At 40.3% G+C, this 17,365-nt stretch overlaps 2 pseudogenes; one reads left to right on the top strand and one right to left on the bottom strand.

Moving 5' to 3' along the window:
• Positions 1-4,176: 4,176 nt before the first annotated feature.
• Positions 4,177-4,520, bottom strand: LOC114027181 (annotated as a pseudogene).
• An 8,692-nt stretch (positions 4,521-13,212) lies between these two features.
• Positions 13,213-15,181, top strand: LOC114027106 (annotated as a pseudogene).
• The last annotated feature ends 2,184 nt before the right edge of the window (positions 15,182-17,365 follow it).

Below are 17,365 nucleotides of genomic sequence, written 5' to 3'. Positions count from 1 at the left end.
GAAAGAACAACAGGCAAGGGACAAGAGTCTAAACATATTAATTGTCTTTACCCTGGTCCTGTCCTTTCGGCCACCCAAGACATGCAACCATACTTGCTCTAGACTTGTGGCACGAAGGAAACAACCAGGGGTGTTGCAAGGCTCAAATGAGATAATGAATGTAAAATACCGTGTAAACCTTTGCTGTTCAGTCATTTCTCAGTCTCGTCCAACTCTTCATGACTCCATTTGGGGTTTTCTTGACAAAGATATTGGAGTGGTGTGCCATGTCCCTCTCCAGTTCATTTTACAGATGAGGAAACTGAGGCAGAGTTAAGTGACTTGCCCAGGGACACAAAACTAATAAATGCGTGAGGCTAGATTTGAACTCAGGAAGATGAGTGTTCCTGACTCCAGGCCCAGCACTCTACCCACTGTGCCACCTAGCTGTTTGCAATGCTATATAAAGCTCAGTTATTATTATTATCATCATCTGCATTGTTAGCCTATAGTCTAGTGATAAGTTCATTTCTTAAGCCTTCTCTGCCTTCTTCTAATTAAGATAATTAAGCAAGACTCTTTTGAGTGGTTATAGATCTTATCTAGAAAGTACTGTAATATTTCAAAACTCAAGGCAATCATGACAATGTCACCCATAAATAGAAACATCTGGAAGGAATTCCTCTTCAAAAGAAAAGGAGTAGGAAGGTGTGCCGGTCGCACCATGCACTCTCCTTCTAACAGGAGCAGGCTGCCAAGGTCATACTTACCAGTCTTCGGAGCCCACCCGGATAAACACAGAGACGAGCCGATCAGGAGGTGCAAACACTCGAACTTTATTCAGAGGCCATCACAGCAAGGCCAAGAAGGAAAGCAAAAGCAAGAGAGCAAAAGCAAGAGAGAGCGAGCTCCGACCCCTACTGCCCCTATATACCTACCTAGCCCCTCCTCCTCAGCCCACCTACCAGTGAATGATTGTAGGATCAGATACCGGAAGGAGACGTCTGGGGTTAGCGCTGCACCTAGGGAGAAGACTAGACACAGGAGGCTAGGCCCGGATACCAGAAGGAGACGTCTGGGGTTAGCGCTGCACCTAGGGAGAGGACTAGACAAAGGGAGCTCGTTCTCTGCCGTCCCACTCCCACGTGGCACAGCCCCCTGCCTCAGGAGCACATGCTCCAGCTACTTCCCCGTATCCTGTTCCTATCCCAGTTCACCACAACTCCACATGGCACAGCCCCCTGCCTCGGGAACGTGAGCTCCGGTTACTTCCTAATATCTTGTCCCTGCCCCATCTTGCCACAACCCCCACGTGGCACGTAGCCAACATCAGACAATCCCTCACAGGAAGAGACAAAATTTTTTTTTTTTTTTGTGAGGCAATTGGGGTTAAGTGTCTTGCCCAGATTCACACAGCTAGTAAGTGTTATGTGTCTGAGGCTGGATTTGAACTCAGGTGCTCCTGACTCCAGCGCTGTGCTCTATCCACTGTGCCACTTAGCTGCTCGGGACCAATTTTTTTTAAGTGCCTACTGGGGTCCACTGTGCTAGGTGCATTTCAAATATTACCCCATTTTGATCTTCACAATAATTCTGGGAGGTGGGTATTATGATTATTCCCATTTTATAGTTGGGGGAACTGAAACAGTCAGAGGTTGGGACTTAGTGCTAGTAAGTGTTTGAATTCACATCTGACTGATTCTATATTCTATCCACTACACCACTGAGAGGTGATAGAATGAGCATGGGCATTAGCCTGTATAAGTTGTGATTAGAAACAGATATCGGATGCATTATAGGGATAGAACTGTCAGAATTTAGCAACTGATTGGTTATGGGTAGTGAAAGAAAGAGGGGAGAGTCAAGTTACCTAAAAGTGGGCAATTCTGGATTTCCTCTATGAAAGTAAAACAAAGATCCACCTTTTCTATACCAGGATTCTTCCAATATTGTTGTATGACTACAAGTCATGGAAAAACTACAATCTCTAAAGTAATGAAAGTAAGTATCACCCAGAGGACAATGGATAGGCATAAGGTGGCTGTGAATAAGCTGAAACACATTATAAACATGTATTTATAAAGCAGAAGTAGATTAAGGGATGTCATCAAAGAAGTGTATTATGAAAAGGACATGTGAAAAGAATGAAGCATTAACAGCCTCTGTGCACCATTGATATTTTCATTTCAAAAAGCAAAACACAGGGAAGGTGACCAGAAGGTGGCCTTATGTTAGTTCATGGACAACAGTCACCCAGGATAGGCAGGCATTAATACACTGTAATCTGTATTACTGGACAGAATATTCACATCAATGAAATCACAGATATATTATAATAAACAAATATAAAACATGCATATATGTACCCTTGTATCACCAACTGCCTGTTGGATATCTCCTCCTGGATGTTCCATAGGCATCTCAAACTCAAAATGTCCAAAAAAGAATTTATTATGTTGCTCCCTAAACTTACCCTTCTTCCAACATACTCATTTTTATTAAGGAAACCATAATCCTCCTAATCACTCAGATTCAGAATATCAGAATCATACCTGGCATATTTCTCTCTCTCTCTCTCTCTATCTCTCTCTCTCTCTCTCTCTCTCTCTCTCTCTCTCTCTCTCTGTCCCCAACCATGCCTGATTAGTTGCCAAGTCTTGTCCATTCTCCCTCCAGAACATCTTCTACATGTCCCCTTCTTTTAACTCATAAAACTACCACCTTAGTTCAGGCCTTTATCACCTCTCTTGACTCATTCTAACTACCTCATAATCGTTCTCCATGATTCTGGTCTTTCCCTTCTCCATTCAAAATCATCTGCCTAAGGTACAAGTGTAACCATGTCACTCCCATGCTGCAAAAATTTCAGAGGTTTCTCATTGTTAGTAAAATGTTAGTACACATTAAAAAGGGGAAAGGACCTACATGTACAAAAATATTTATAGCAGCTCTTTTTTTTCTGCAAAGAATTGGAAATTCAGGGAATGCTCCATCAGTTGGGGAATGGATAAAGAAGTTGTGGTATATGAATGTAATTGAATACTATTGTGCTATAAGAAATAATAAGCAGGCAGATTTCGAAAAAAGGGAAAAAAAAGAAAAAGAAAAACCTGGAAAGACTTATATGGAGTGATGCTGAGTAAAGTGAGTAGAATCAGAAGAACATCAGACACAATAACAGCAACATCGTGCAATGGTCAACTATGATTGACTTAGATTAACTATGATTGACTTAGCTCTTCTCAGTAATACAATGATCCAAGACAATTCCAAAAGACTCATGATGGAAAATGCTATCCATATCCAGAGAAAGAACTATAGAGTCTGAATGTAGATATTATTTTCACTGTTTTTGTTTTTGGTTTTTTTTGTGTGGTTTTTTCCCCTTTTGTTCTTTCTTTCACAACATGACAAGTGGGGAAATATGTTTAACATGATTGCACATGTATAATCTACAAAAAATATTAATCCAAAATTCTTGGCTTGGTGTTTAAGGCCATGGACAATCTGATTTCTACCTACCTTTACAGTTTGGTTTTATATAACTTCCCTTCATAAACTCTACATTCTAGCCAGACTAGCCAACTAGTTTTTCCTAGAGCTCTATACATCCATGTACTCACACAATCCACCCTTCATTCCTAGAATGTGAACTCTTCTTATTTCTACCTCTTCAAATCCTTATCTTCCTTCAAGACTCAGTTCACATACCATCTCCTCCATGAAGCCTTCTCAGACTCCTCCCAATTGTTAATGTATTACCCCAACTCAGTTTTCACTGTACCATATGCATTTCTATTCATGTTGAGTCCCTATGTAGAATATCACCTCCTTGAGATCAGGAAATGTTTAGCTTATGTTTTTTATATTCTCAGCACAGTACAATGTCTTGTATATACAGAAGGTGTTTAATCAGTGCTTGTTATATTGAATAGAATGCATACCTGCGAACATATATGATAAGATAGAAAAGATGTATCTATTTTACAAATACATTATAGGAGGCATTACAATTTGACAGTGATTTTAATTCCTTTGGATTCTATTGCTCTACATTAAAATCCTCCTATGATGTCTCATCATGGTCACCTATCATATAGTATGTACAGCAGGCTTTATACTCTTTTTTTTTTAAAGGTTGACCAACCATTTTATTTTCCTCTGATCAGTTCAGGAATGTTGATGGGCAATAGCTCTTTACATAGGCTTTGGAGGGGGTCTAGGGGCAGCACCAGCAGGTCTAAAGCAGGATGGGGGTGTCTGATCCTTTCGTGCCTCCTGGGACCGATTCCTCACTACCTTGCTGTGGATCGCGCAGCTCACACAGTAATGCAGTTTCACGTACAGTTTGGGCAGCACATAGGAGTCGAAGACGCTGGCCTCGGAGATGTCCCTGACGGCCGCAGCTTCCACCATGTTGCGGATGATGAACTTCTGGATGGCCTTGTCCTTGGGCATGCAGCGCAGTTGGTGCAGCAGATGGGCTGCACGTGGCCACGGCCCTTTTTGGCACGACCGTTGTTCTTCCTCTTCTTGGTCATCTTGGAAGCCAGGAACCGAAAAAGCGACTTTAGACTCTTTAAAGCTATGAGGGCAGACCACAAACCCTGTAGATCCTGGCAACCTAGAAAACTGCTAAGTATGGCCACAGCAATGAACTTCATGCCTGTCTTCCAAGGGCCAATCTAGCCATGCTGAGAAAGGTTCAGAACCAAAGAGTAGGCTATGAGGTGATCAACAATTTTAGAAAGAGAAACTCTTGACACTGTATTCTCAGGTACAGGTAGTGACTGTCTGCTTCATTACAAAGTGTTCCCATAGGAAGAAAGTCATAGACCTTTGAAGTCTCAAAAAATTTGGCAGTACTTTTTGTTCATTTTTTTTCCCACTTCTAAAGTTTTGTAGTTACAGGCCACAGTGATTTCTACAGTACAGCAATAAAGCTTAGTCACATTGAAGGCTGGCTCATTCCTGGTCTGTTTACTGATAACCAACACAACAGTCTCAAAAATCCAGTACATAATAATAGGATGTTTGCAACTCCCAAAAGGCTGAAAAGTGCTGACATGATTATTTGTAAAACTGGCTAATTGTCTGGTTAATTTCCAGAGCATCTCTTCTACTGTTCTGTAGCTTTTCTAATTGGATAATCTAATGTAGAAAATCAAAAACAGGTTCCAGTGCTATAAAAGTTGCATCTAGTCATTCTTTTATGTCCAAAGACTATTTTCCCACTAGATAATTCCAGCCAAAGCATTACCAACAATGGCGTGTCTTTCTGAAGAGGAAATTAGATTTTCTTGTTACCTCTCCTGAAAATGGGGAGAATGATATTACATTCACATTTTCTATCATACAGCCCAGGAACATATAGCATTTGTCAGGCTTACCTATGCTTGCTGAAAATGACCAGAGTTTACTTTTTAAATATTTCTGAAACCTTTAAGGTGAAGGATGTTAAAGAGTAAGTCCTACTTGAAAGAGCCAACAACACCAAATTTCATTGTAATTTGTTGTTTTTTTTCTTTTCCACTTGGTTGCCATTGTAGATTCCTGCTCCTTGCTAACCAGGTCAGGAGTATGAGAATAATCAATCTCAGGAGCAATTTCAACTGCAGAGCTCAGGGTAAGGATCATGAAGACATAGCAACACATACTCCCTGGGAATACAGAAGAAGGAAATGGTAGCCATCTACTTCTCATTGAAACTTGGTTCTTCAGGAGCTGACACAAGTTCACTTGGCTTCAGACAGTACTCCTGCCCCTGGGATAACTAAACTCCATCCAAAGCTCATAAATTTTAGTTGTCCTAGGGTTAAGACCCCAAAGTCTCAATTAAATCATTGGATCAGTGGGCAATTGGGAAAAGATTCTTCAAATGAAGTGCATGGCCATCGTTTGTGGGACACAGCCCCTGTGCCTCAACTTCATCCCTCCCTCCCTAGTCAGATATTCTCCAGCACTCAGAAGCATAAAAATTATCTTGGCTTATTGTTCATCTTAATAACAACCCACTCAAGATGGTGGCAAGTTTAAATAGCACTTTAAAGTTTACAAAGCACTCTCCTCATCACGCTGTAATACATGTAATCCAAACATTATTAGCTCCATTTTAAAGATGAGAAAATAGAAGCAGAGCTTAAGTGACACATCCTGTGACACCCGGATAGTAAGTCTGCCTGTACTGAAATCCAGTTTCCTGACTCCAATGCTCTTTCCATTCCATCATACTCTCTCTACTATATCACCCCTTAACAAGAAGTCCAAAATTATAAATCATGGTTTATATTCCAACTCACCAATGTATCAAGGTCCAATGATAACTAATTGATAGGATCTCATGACCTCTGACATGAATAAGCTCAATAGAAGAAAGAGAGGCTCAGAAAGTTTTACAGGGTACAAGGGCACAAAATCACCAGTGCATAACTCTTTTGTTATCTATGCCTAAGACATTATTGTTGTTTTTGTTCCTGTTCAGTCATTTCAGTCATATCTGACTCTTGTGACCTCATATGGGGTTTTCTTGGCAAAGATTCTGGAGTGGTTTACCACTTCCTTCTCCAGTTAATTTTACAGATGAGAAACTAAGGCAAACAAGACTAATGACTTGCCCAGGGTCACAGAGCTAGTGAGTGTCTGAGTCTAGATTCAAACTCAAGAAGATGAGTCTTCATGACTTCAAACCTGGCACTCTATTCACTGTGCCACCTAGCTGCCCTAAGACCTTAAGCCACTAAAATGCCATATAGTGATTGGCTGAAATAATAAGAAATGTTTAGCCTATAGAAGAAAAGATGCAAGGAAGACATGATTGCTATGGTCAAGAATTTGAAGAACTGATCCAGAGGCAGAGCCCAGAGTAATGGTTGAAAGTTTTAAAGAGGAAAATATAGGCTTGATGTAAGGGGGAAAGAGCAAAATGAAAAAAAAAAATTCTAACAATCAGAGATGTCCAAAAGTGAAATGGAAAGCTTTGGAAAAGTGTTGAATTTCCCTCGAATGGAGGTAGGGTGACTCCTAGTTGGTAATGTTGAATGGGAATTCCTGTTGAGTAGGGGTTGGATTGGTTGGATATTGAGGCCCCTTCCAATACTAAAATTCTGTGATCCTAATTCATATATCCTTTGCTTAGGGAGATTGATTCCTGTTAATATGCAAAGTAGGATCACAATCTCTTCAGGAAACTGTCTCCAAATTAAAATGTAGGATGTACAACTTCTGTGGTACTTTCAGGTAGTCAGTTAATCTATATTCTCATTAGCATCTCTCATACAGAGTAGCCCCTCGTTTACCTGAATGTCTTATCCTTTTCCTCGTCTTATCTGAAAATTTGGGGAATATAGATCTGTTTGCTGATACTGACATGCTTATGGAACAATAAATGATCACCTGATTATTTTGGATACCTTTCAGTTGCATTTTAAGTAAAATAATAGATATTTACTATTAAAGCAAACTACACATTTTCTGAGACCAAAGTATGAATCACACTTTATCTTGATGGCTGCTAAAATACAATTATAGACTATGAGCTCTTGTAGCATCTCTACTTTTAATATAAAATCCATTTTTGAATCTGAGGATGATCTGACAGGGACCATACATCATGACTGGCGTTCTGGATTATCCATAGTCTTGTTGCAATACATTATATAGCTTTTTTCATTATGTTTGCTACATGTATATTTATATGTACATATAGACATAAATATAAGCACATGTGTAACTGTGTTTATATATGAGATGTATGCACATGGAATAAACACAAGACCACATTGCACAGAAGAGTTTTCCCTTTCAGATTGGATTTTGGATTAAAAGATACTATAAGGCTTAAAATTGTTATCATTTATTCCAAATTTTTAAAAATTCCTTTCTAGTTACCAGAAATAGAGCACATATTCTAGAGAGAATGAGGGTATTTTCTTTTGTACAATGTGGCTAATAAGAGAAAAAAATACTCTAAAGCCTCTTTCATGCTTTCTTTTGTGTTATTGGAACCAATGAGGCAGTGAAATTGAGCCAACTGGAAGGCAGAAGTTGTTGCCAATAGCTGTAATGAGGGCAACACTTCTCCCACTCTATGGATGCCTACTGTCAGTTTATAAATGCAGAGATAGTCTAAATTGTTGGGCTGGTGTTCCTTCAGCTGGCCTTGCTACTGTTACTACAGAACTAAATATTTTGACAGAAGAATGAACAGCAGAGACAGGTAACAATGTAGTTCAGGAGTATAGTGATAGGACTTTCTCTGAATGCCTGTATTTAAGTTCCCCATTGCTCTATGTGTATTGGGGGGGGGGGAGTCTCAGTCTTTTGAGCTTTATTTTAAGTGGCTTCAAATCTTAGAGTAGCTGGGTGTCACAGTGGATAGAGGGCCAGGCCTAAAGTCCAGAAGATTCATCTTCCTGAGTTTGAATGTAGCCTCAGACACTTACTAGCTATGCAATGCTAGGCAAGTCATTTAGCTTTTTGTCTCAGTTTCTCATCTGTAAAATGAAGTGGAGAAGAAAATGGCAAACCACTCCAGTATCTTTGCCAAGAAAATCCCAAATGGGATCAAAAGAGTCAGATATGATTGAAACAACTGAACAAGAACAAAAACAGTAACAAGTCTTAGGCATGGAGTATACCAAAAGAGTTATACAGTGGTAACTTTTGTGCCCTTGTATCTTGTAAAACTTTCAGAGCCTGTCTCTCTTCTCTTGAGCTTATCCACATCAGAGGTCATGAGATCCTATCCATTAGTCTTCACTGGACCTTGATACTTTGGTGAGTTGGAATATAAATCATGATTTGTAATTTTGGACTCCTTGCTAAGGGGTGATGTAGTAGAGAGAGTATGATGGAATGGAAAAGAGCATTGGAATCAGGAACCTGGATTTCAGTACAAGCAGACTTACTATCCGGGTGTCCCAGGATGTGTCACTTAAGCTCTTCTTCTATTTCCTCATTTTAAAAATGGGGCTAATTGGGGCAGCTAGGTGACACAGTGGATAGAGCACCAGCTCTGGAATCAGGAGGACCTGAGTTCAAATCCGGCCTCAGACATATAACACTTACTAGCTGTGGGTCTCTGGGCAAGTCACTTAACCCCAACTGCCTCGCAAAAATAAAATAAAAATAAAAATGGGGCTAATAATGCTTGGATTACATATCTCATAGGGTGATGAGGAGAGTGCTTTGTAAACTCTAAAGTGCTATTTAAACTTGCCACCATCTTGAGTGGGTTGTTATTAAGATGAACAATAAGCCAAGATAATTTGTGTGTTTCTGAGTGCTGGAGAATATCTGACTAGGGAGGGAGGGATGAAGTTGAGGCACAGGGGCTGTGTCCCACAAATGATGGTCATGCACTTTATTTGAAGAATCTTTTGCCAATAGCCCACCGATCCAATGATTTGATTGAGACTTTGGGGTCTTAACCCTAGGACAACTAAAATTTATGAGCTTTGGATGGAGTTTAGTTATCCCAGGGGCAGGAGTACTATTTGTGTCAGCTCCTAGAGAACCAAGTTTCAATGAGAAGTAGATAACTACTGTTTCACCATCTTGGTTTCTCTCAATGGAATCTCTCCACATTATCAAAATCTCTTTAAACTTTGGTATACAGAATTGGGAACAGCATTCCATCTGTGGTTTGGCCAGGGCAGAGCTGTCAGCTCCTTATTCCAGGAAACTATGTCTTTCTTAATTCACCCCAAAATTTCATAATGCCATATTATACTTCTGACTCATACTGGACTTACAGAAAACTAAAAAGACATAGATCTTTTCCAGAGAAACTACTAATCATACCTCTCTGATCATGTACTTGCAAAGTTGATTTTTTTAACCTAAGTATAATATTTTACATTTTATACTGCTGAATATCAGCTTATCAGATTAAGCCCAATGATCTGCCCATCAAGAAACAATATGTGCAGCATTACCCTGACCTGCCAGTTAGCAATTTTATAAAAAAAAAAAATCAAATTATATTATCTCATATGACCTGTCCTTGACAAAACAGTGCTGTCTCTTTGCACTTATTACTTCTTTTGCTAGATGTTCACTAGCTATAATCTCAAGGACCCATTCCAGAATTTTTCTAGGAATTCAAAGTCAAGTTTATTGGCCAAGAATTTATAGACTCTATTTTATACCTTTTTTAATATAGCTGCCTTTACCTATCTCCAGCACTGTGGTACTTTTTTCCATTTTTCACAATCTTTCCAAAGTTACTGATATTAGACTGGCAATAACATCTGCCAGGTTTTTTAGTCCCTGACAAAGTATCAGGTGACTTGAATTCATCAAGGGCAAATAGTTCCTCTCTTTGTTGTAGTTCAGTCCTGTCTGACTCTTCCTGACTCCATTTGGGGTTTTCTTGGAAAAGATACTAGACTAGTTTGTCATTTCCTTCTCTAGTTCCTTCTACAGATGAAAAGCTGAGACAAACAAGTCATTCGCCCAGGGTCACAAAGCTAATAAGTGTCTGAGGCTAGATTTGAACTCAGGAAGTTGACTCTTCTTAACCTGAGGCCCAGCTCTCTATCCACTGTACTACCTCACTGCCTTAGTTCCTCTCGTACTATCTCCTTATTTATCTTGAGCATCAACTTCTTTTTAGCAAATTTAATTCTGTCCTTTCCAGTGCCAAGGTCATTCTCCTTGGCAGAGAAGACTGAAGAAAAATAATCCTTGAACAGCTCTGCCTTCCCTTTGTTATCAGTTCTCAATATCCCATCTAACCCAACCAACAGTTTTATCCCTTGTTGATTACTCTCTCTTCCCCAACATAGCTTTTTAAAATTTTTTTTTCATTGGCCTCATCAGCTTAAATTCCTTGTAAGCTTTAGGACTGCTGATACCACTTTTATAGCACTGTGAAAAGCTTTTATCTTCTGTTACCTCTCTGTGCGTCCATCTTCCTTAAATATCTTAGAAAAAATTGAAGCTAGTTGGTGATAAGCTGTAACATTGAGAAGCAATTGATTAGGAAACTGCTGAAGTGAAGAGTAATGTTAGAAAGATGTAGGCAGGCAGAAGGGTGATGGCGTCACGGAGTGCAGAAGAAAGGCACTTGGAGAGAATTTGTTGTGTTTATCTAGCACTCCCCAAGAATATGAGATGCTATTGGAGGGCATTAACATCTAGTCATTTTAAAAATTAACTGATGCAAGTACAGTCCATCTGTCTCTACCACAACCCAGTGAATATATCCCTTTATTCTGATCCTATGGTGTTGTTTTTTAGTCCAAACTTGTGATTTACAAGTGTAATAATAATAATAACTAATACTTTTATAGTGGTTACCATGTGTCAGACACTATGTTAAGAGCTTTCTCTAAATTGTAAAGCACTAAGAACAGCACCTGGCACGTTGTAGGCATTATATTAATATTAGCTGTTATTATCATCATCATCACCATCATCATCAGGATCACATAATTTGTCCGTTGTACATATCCCCACCCCCAGTAGAGTTGTCATGCATCTCATGCCAGGCAACACTCCTAAGTGCTACTGAGCCAGATTAAAATGCAATTGAAAAACAGTTAACAAAAAATACAATAGAACATAGATAATGTTAATATGTGGTTTTTTAAGTCAATATCAACCATCAGAGGTCTTTATGTATGGATCAGTGCCCCCCACCCCATTTCTATTTATGTTTGACACCACTTCTCTACAGCATCTACCACAAGGCTGCTACATAGGAGATGCCAAATAAATACTGATTGAATTATACTGTGAACAACCTATAAATATTAAATACTAGCAATGACAAGAATGAGAAAAGCCTAAGATCTTCTCAGTCCTAGGTGGCTGCCTTCCTAACAATTATTCATTGGATCACTGCTGTTTGATTTCTCCCCAGTAAAAAGAACAGAATAGAGAAAGAAAACAACCTGTCATGGGAAAGTAGAATGAAATCACTCAAATGCTATATGTGCCACAGATCCCAATTGCAACCTGACACAAATGAATTGTCTTATGCTTGAAGACCATCCAAGTGCCTTTGAATCAGGCAGCTCACAGCTGGACAAATGTTTCCTACTCTCCAATCTCTACATCAGAGGAAGTAGTGTCAGAAGAAAGAGCAATTCTGAAAAAAAAAAAGGCTTAGATTTTCATCCTACAGTCTCCTACCTCCATGTATTCACACAGCTCCACACCCATACCTAGAAGGCACTCCATCATCTTTGTTGAAATCATTTGCTTCCTTCAAGGCCCAGGTCAGTTGTTTCTCCATTATTGTTTTAAACTCCAGATAAGTTGAACAGAGCTCAATTGTCACTAATAACTAAAGCAGAGGTTCTTAATCTAGGGCCTATAAACTTTTTTAAAAAATATTTTGATAACTGTATTTCAATATAATCAGTTTCCTTTGTAATCCTATGTATTCTACTTTATACATTTACTTTATACATGTAAGAACATTATTCTGAGAAGGGGTCCATAATTTTCACCAGACAGTCATGGGGTCCATGACACAACCCTGATAAGGTCTTTCCTGATGCCCTTAAATCATGAGTTCTCACTGCCACTTGAAATTACTTTGAACTTGTTTTATGGTTACTTACATGTACACACGAGGCAGCATAGCATGATGAATGGAGTATTGGATTTTGAGTCAGAGAACCTAAAGTGTGAATCCCAGCTCAATTATTGACCCAGCTGTATGACCTTGTGCAAATCAATTCACCTCTCTAGGCCTCAGCTCCTCACCTGGAAAGTGAAGGGGATGCACTAAATGACATCAGAGGTCCCTTCCGCCTCTTAATCTAAGATCCTTTGACGCCTTTGCTGATGCCTCAGGGAATAAAGGTCAATGATTTAGAGCTAGAAGGGACCTCTGATGACATCTAGTCCAATCCTCCTCATTTTACAAATGAGAAAACTGAGGTGCAGAGAAATGAAGTGACATTTCAAAAATCACCTCTCCAGTGTCTGCCTTGGAGGAGCCCACCTGCGCTTCAGTCTCCCCTGAAGCTCTAAGGCTTCTCCGTCTGCCCCTTCCATTCCCTTGGGTCTTTGCTGTGGTGTTTGTGGATATCATGGAGCTATTACTTGTGATTGCTGTGAAGTGTTTTTCAGTAGAAGTGTGGGAAAGGAGCGTCTCCTTAAAGGTGCTATCCTAACTTGCAATTGAAAAAAAAAGGGGGTGAGCCAAGAAGTTGGGGGGGGTCCGAGTCCTACCGAGGGACAGCCGCGGGGCTCCCGGGCCTTCCTCAGGCCGGCGCCATGGCTGGCGAGGGCTCCGCAGAGCTTTCGGCACCGCCAGGCTCGGAGCTGGCGCTGCGGCTGGTCTTCGGCGACCACGTCCTGGAGACGGAGCTGGAGATGGAGGTGGAGTTCTTCAGGGTAGCCCTGGGTGGGTTAGGGCTTCTGGAGCAGGAGGGAAAGGACGCGGAGGCCCAGGGCAGGCGGCACCGCTGCAGAGCTGAGCCGCCGCCAGGACTAGGCACTGGGCAGGCGCTGCCCGAAGATAGAGCTGGTCAATGAACGGATCTTGAACAGATTTCACCGGGTGCGGAGCATCACAGGGAGACTCAGGCAAGAGCGACAGTTCCTTAAGCGACTCCTGGATTCCCGCGGGGGTGACTACCGAAAGAGCCCAGTTCACTATTGCCCTGGAGGATAAGGCAGCCAAGGCCTTGATGTCCTCACCCCAGGAAATGCAGGGAACGAGTGCTCAGAAAAGGAAATTTTGTCACCCGCCTCGGCGACCCCTTCGGCCTAGCAGTCCTCCACCTGAGGAAGGCCCCAATGAAAGAAAAAGGTGGAAGGCACCCCGGAATGGATGCCAAGGTGGGGCATTGCTAACCCCAAAGTTAGGCCCAAACCAGATCAAAGTTGAGAATGACTGTGGTTTGAGTCAGATGAGACCTTCATCACAGGATGGGCAGTAAGAGGCCCAAACTGCTTTCCTACCCCAGTTCCTTCCCCACACACACACACACACACACACACTAAAACTTTTGCCTCCCCTCAAAAAAAAAAAAAAGTGGCAATGTTGAAATCACCTAAGTAGTAATTAGCAACAGTGTTGGGAGGCAAATCCAGATCCTTTGACTACAAATCCATCACCCCTTCCACTACACTATGATGCTTACTCTCTTTCCTCAAATTTTCCCAGATTGCTTTATCTAGGTTTCACATTTACCCAAGCATCGCGTTCTATCATGTATCACACTTACTCATATTTTACCTTAGATTAGAAGTTCTTTGGAGACAGGGACTGTCTTATTTTTCATCCTTATACCCTCAGTATCTTATAGGGTACCTTCCATTTGATATGCATTGATTAAATGTTCACTGAATCCCAAGAGGATTTTCTTTCATTCATTCATTCATTCAGCAAATATTTACCCGAATAGCTATTCTTTCAATTGATATGTGTTGACTATTGCAAGGCACTATGCTAAGTGTTGTGAGGAACATGAGAGATCTAACTTGAATCTTGAGGAATTTGCATTAGGATGATAGTACATGAAGACAAAATTCCTGGATGTGGAAAGTTAAATAGTAACCCTAGGTTTATTTTCAATTCTTCAATTCATCCTGGTGGGAGCTACCACCAAAGGAGATCACAACCCCTCAACTACCTGGGGGAAGGCCCTCATGAGTTGCAGTGACTAAAAAGTTTCTAACCCTGCAGCCAACCTGGAACTTCCTCCATAAACCTAGATTACAAACCCACCACACCTTAGTGGATAATTTCATGACTTGCTATAATAAAAAATATTCATTATTTGTGCCTAGTCATCTGTTGATAAACCTCTTCAAAGTTACATCACTTGCCCACAGTAAGTAGCAGAATGTCGATCTCCAAGTGAAGTTTAGTGCTCACCTCTCAGATGGTAAATTCTCTGAGAGGAAGCACCATGACTGATTTATCTTGGTAACCCACCATTCCTAGCATATTATATTGTATGTAGTAGTAAATGCTAGTTGAATAGATGGCCTATCTCACTAGCTTATTGTTTCATTTTATAGAGATCCTTGCATGGAGGCATCAGCATGTCCTCAGATGACAAGCATATTAGTCTCCCATCAAGCTCTCTTTTTTTGTGAGACTGAGTCTCCCCATGTCACCTAGCAGCCCCTCACGTGCCAAATACCACTGCTGATTGGCACAGAAGCTTTGATCTGCCCTGTGTGGAGCCTGAGCCACTTTACCTGTCTTAGGTTGGTAGCCATCCACTCTTGAAGGTTTGCCATATTGAAGCCAGATTTAGAGAGAATACTCACCACAAAATGTGAGGTGGTTAATACAAGCATTATTATCCCTATTTTACAAATAAGGAAACTGAGACTCAGTGCATTTAAGCAACTTTCCAGTAGTCACAGAGATAATAAGAATCATACTTGGATTTGAATTCAGGGCTCCCAACTCCAAGTCTGCCACTTTCCCTCATATGTTACAATGTCTATAAGACTCTGTCCTAGGTAATGGAGTCTATTATGATTTGATTCTCTGCTTCTGCCAATGGTGGAAACAACCTACACCATTCTGAGTGATTTCCCACAATTGCAAGCCAGTTGGAAAAATGTTCAGAGGTAGTCATCTACTACTACTACTACTACTATTACTACTACTACTACTACTACTACTACTACTACTACTACTACTACTACTACTATTCCTGCTACTACTACTACAATATCCTTTCAAACTCCAAAAATACAGAATACTGCTATAGCTAAACAGCAAATTTCCAATTGTCCACTGGGATCATTCAATTTTATCTATCACATGATTCAGAAACCACAAGAAATTACCCTCTCCAGTTGACTAGACTATTTTATAATTATGAATTGGCCAACTAGAGTAGTTTTATTAACACTTGGAACCACACAAGCACAAGTTAGTGGACTCCTGATATGTCTTGCTTAACTTAAAAAGAGTGTTCTTGAAAAATCATGTTAATCAGATTTTAGTAAATTATATCTTAAGTGAGTTAGGAGGTTGTCTATTCATAGTAATCCTATGATGATATCTTTTATAAACCATCCCCTAATTTGACTTTGTTGCATATATGGTTTTCTATAATTCCATACAGCTGATTTTCTTAAATCAATGTGTGCTCTAAATAATTCACTAATGATGTGACTTTGTAACGATGCAAAGGTATTGGTAAAAGGAAAATTGACTTGGCATTTAATATTTTATATTGTAGCAAACTCAGGCTTTTTTCCAGGAAGTTTTCAAGTCAGGTATGGTGGTGCATACCTGTAATCCAAACAGAGGCTAGTGGCTGTCTTAAGCTCAGGTGTTCTGAGCTGCAGGGGATAAGCAAATCAAATGCCTGCACAAAGTTCACCATTAATATGGTAAGTCTGAGGGAGTAGGCTGCTACTAGGTGCTCTGAAGAGGGACAAATGGATCAAGGTCAGAAGTGAAACAGATCAAACCTCCCATGCCAATCAGTGAGACAAGGACCATTAACAACCTTTGCACTTCCTGCTTCAGTAAGGGCAACTAGATAGATAGATGCAGATATAGATACAGTTCATGTGTATATATACATACACATAAAATATATACATACATGTGTGTGTGTCATTTTCACACAAATTGTGAAAAATCTTGGCTCAGCCAAACTGCATTAAAAGCGTTTGCTCAAAAGACACTCGAGTTTTAGCCTCTCTCTGCTAGAAACATGAATAGAACAATTTCCTTGCCACATGCTGATGCCTCCATGCAAGGATCTCTATAAAATGAAACAATAAGCTAGTGAGATAGGCCATCTATTCAACTAGCATTTACTACTACATACAATATAATATGCTAGGAATGGTGGGTTACCAAGATAAATCAATCATGGTGCTTCCTCTCAGAAAATTTACTATCTGAGAGGTGGGCACTGAACTTTACTTGGAGATCAACACTCTGCTACTGTGGGCAAGTAATATAATTTCTATGACCCTTAGTTACTCATCCAAAAGGGTGGAAGTTAGACTGGAAGGCTTCTAAGATCTTTTTTGGCTCTTAACGTATGATCCTATGAATCTGCAACCTAGTAGGATAGAGAACTGCATATTTCTATGACTTTGCCAATACCACACGAGTTTAGTGATAGCAATGCCAGGGTGTGGCAGAAGGAAAAAAATCCCTGGCACTGAAGTCACAGGAGCTGGCTTTAAATCCCATCTTTGACACTACCTGGAGGATGCAAGGAAGGTCAACTAACCTCTCTGGACCTGTTTCTATGAATGTAAAATGAATTGGGGTGGGGGTAGGGGTTGAATTAGATGATCTCCAAGGACTCTTCTGTCTCTGAATCTGTAATCTTATGACTCAAACCCCATGTCCCCTGACTCTTACCATGCCATGAGGCATAGCTGTAAATATTTCTATCTAGAACTCATTTTCCCTTTCTTTGAAGATCAC

Source organism: Vombatus ursinus, unplaced genomic scaffold (assembly GCF_900497805.2).
Source record: "Vombatus ursinus unplaced genomic scaffold, bare-nosed wombat genome assembly UNPS02014852.1, whole genome shotgun sequence".
NCBI lineage: Eukaryota > Metazoa > Chordata > Mammalia > Diprotodontia > Vombatidae > Vombatus > Vombatus ursinus.
This window is presented reverse-complemented; position numbering and strand designations above follow the sequence as displayed.